Here is a 2,823-nt window from a genome sequence, read left to right as displayed (position 1 = left end):
AAGTGCAAGAGGGTATAGTTCAAAGCAGTAAACTTTCCTTAGACAAAAAAGGAAAGTATTATCAACAAGCCCATGAAAGTGCCAAAGAATCAACAACACTTGCTCAGAAGCAAAGGATCTCACTAGACGTGCTTAAAGGAAAAATAGTTGATCAGAACAGACAGCTAAATGCATTTATAGAAGATCCCTTGCTCATCCCAACAAGTAGTTCTTAGCATACCAACATTTACAAGAAGCATACCATAGAACTGCAATAGGCTCTAGAGGTTTCTCAAACAATAAGAATCACATTGGAAGAAGCTCTACACACCAAGAGCAAGGCCATGACAAAAGAAGGAAAGGCAAAAGAAAAAATCATCAAGATGCTTATGAAGGAGGTGGACGAGTTAAGAAAACAACTATCAACAATAGAGCAGTTCCAGAACCTCCCACTTAGAGAGAAAGGACCCTTGGAAACAGGGCCTGATTTTGAGCAAACAGAAGAAGGGACAGAGCAAGAGGACATGCAGTTTAAAGGCCCGGTAGATGTGGGCACTTCAACTGAACCCCACAAATTACCTCAAGAGTACTTGCATCTACTGGAGGAACATTGGGAAGTGACTAGGGAAGTTGTGGCCAAGAACCTTTGCTAGGAGCACCATTTATTAAAATCAGATTTACTAAAGTACATTACTCCAGAGCATCTATGAGAGGAGGTTCCTGAGCCAAAACTTCCCTATCCACTACTCAAATGACTGACAATAGAGAAAAAGAAAGATCTATTACCATCAATTCTACTAGATGCTGAGGGGAGCTACAAAGAAGCTGATCTTTTAGATGGACCACATAATAGATCAAAGAAGCCATACCAGAATGGAAGGATAAAATCATGGGGGAGAACAAGCAGGCCATTGTTGTAAACTCCTTTGCTCCAAATCACCTTTAAATTGACCCAACATACTGCCCAATCATCCAGAAGGAGAAGGTAGGTTGATTTTGAGCACCTATTTATCTCTCACCCCACATGGCTAAATTACCCAGCCTTCCCCAAACAGCGAGAGGCACCTTCACTCGTTTACATGAGGAAGGCCATCAAGCAAATGATTAGCCTCATTCGAGGAAAGCCAGATGTAGCGTGCAAGATGATGCTAAACAATTTTCTACATGATCTCCACATGCATCAACACTTTCAGGAATACAGAGGCCACCAAAGTAAAATGGACTTCATTCTTGGAGGGCTATAAAGGACTAATATGCAACTTGAATGATACCCCCAAGATGAAGATAATTTATGGCCTATTCTCTACAATCATGTTCTTTCCCAGCCACTACATGCAGACATTAAGATGGACTCCACAATGTTCATGCCCATCTGCAAAGATCTCAGACTCAAGTTTGTGGCATACACCCTCCATGAACAAGAGAACCCCTTAACTAGAATCTAGAAGCCACAAGAAGAAGACCAAGTACGACAAATGATGATGGATTTTCAGCCGCATGTTTGACAAACAAAAGCAAATGAAGCCCTTGCTCATAGATTGAAATCTTGTCAGGGACGAAAAGAAGCCGAGAGGGGGGAGTGTTGAAGCAAGGAGCCCAATCGTGCCAATTTGGACAGGTTTGCAAAACCTTTTCCCTTTAATCATTTAATTTCTGCCTAGCCGGCGTTGCAAAAACTGAACTCAAAATATTTTGATTATCTTTAGCTCATTTTAATATACTTAAGGAAGAGGCTAGATGTCCTATTCCATCACATTCTTGAAGTAATTATCCCTTTCTAGCCAAATACCCAATTTTATACCTTGGGTATATAAGCCAAAATTTGTAATTATTAGAAGAACTGTTTTTACTTTGGAGCTCACGTAATGAAGAGTACGCCTATGCTTGCACGCTCACTACTCTTAATATAGGTAAGCATTACTAATGAAACTTCATGTGTTGCTTCCTCATGCTCTTGGCATCGTGTAAATGTTCAATGTGATATGTTTGAGTGTGTGTGTGTGTGTGTGTACGTGATGCAATGAGTGTAGAGCTCTAGGTTGCCTAGTGTGTTTAATTGATTGTTTTGAGTTGCTGATGGTGTTTTGCATGAAATTAAGCATGAACAGAGGTAATTAGGCCTTAGGAGGAGCCAAACAACCCCTCATTCATCATTTTTGGTGAAGTTGAGAGGTGGAAACAATTGCGGTTGCTCACCTACACGACTGTGACATTTGCAGATTTTGATGTTGGGAACCTATTACCTATAGATTAGAGACCCCCAATCGCAAGTTTCATGTCATTTGGAGTTCATTTGATACCTCTATGACCATTTGAGTGTTAGTTAGACCGCAGGGGAGACCTCGGCATTCTCCACTTAGTTGCTTCCTTGAGAGTGACACTTCTTTCCCCGGTGCATTGTTGTTGGGGCATTTTGCATTCAACATTTCCATCCACTAGTTGGGTTGTCTATATCCTCGGATTGACATATTTATCTTGGTTTAAGTTCTCTCTAGGATGTATTGTCCGATTGCAACAATTTACCAACAATTACATATGTCATCGTTCGATGTACTAACTACAAGATACAAGGGCAATTTCATTGTCTCTTTAGAGAGGGTTTTGGACCACTATCCAAGGTCATGAGATATTTGGAACAGAGATGTCTTGGGTAATTTTTGCTCGAGCTACGTAGACATAGAGAGAGCAAGTTGTGAAGACCAATAGAGTGAGAGTTAGCCTAGAGATCACCCATACCAGAGGTATGTTGATTGATCGTGCTACTGAGCTATGGAGATCCTAACACCCACGACTGGGGGTACCTCACAACATCGACAAAGACTACAAAAGAGGATATGTATCACT

The sequence above is a fragment of the Adiantum capillus-veneris genome, chromosome 19 (assembly GCF_014529385.1).
Source record: "Adiantum capillus-veneris isolate H3 chromosome 19, ASM1452938v2, whole genome shotgun sequence".
Lineage (NCBI taxonomy): Eukaryota > Viridiplantae > Streptophyta > Polypodiopsida > Polypodiales > Pteridaceae > Adiantum > Adiantum capillus-veneris.
The sequence above is the reverse complement of the archived record's forward strand: the minus strand, read 5'-3'. Positions refer to the sequence as shown.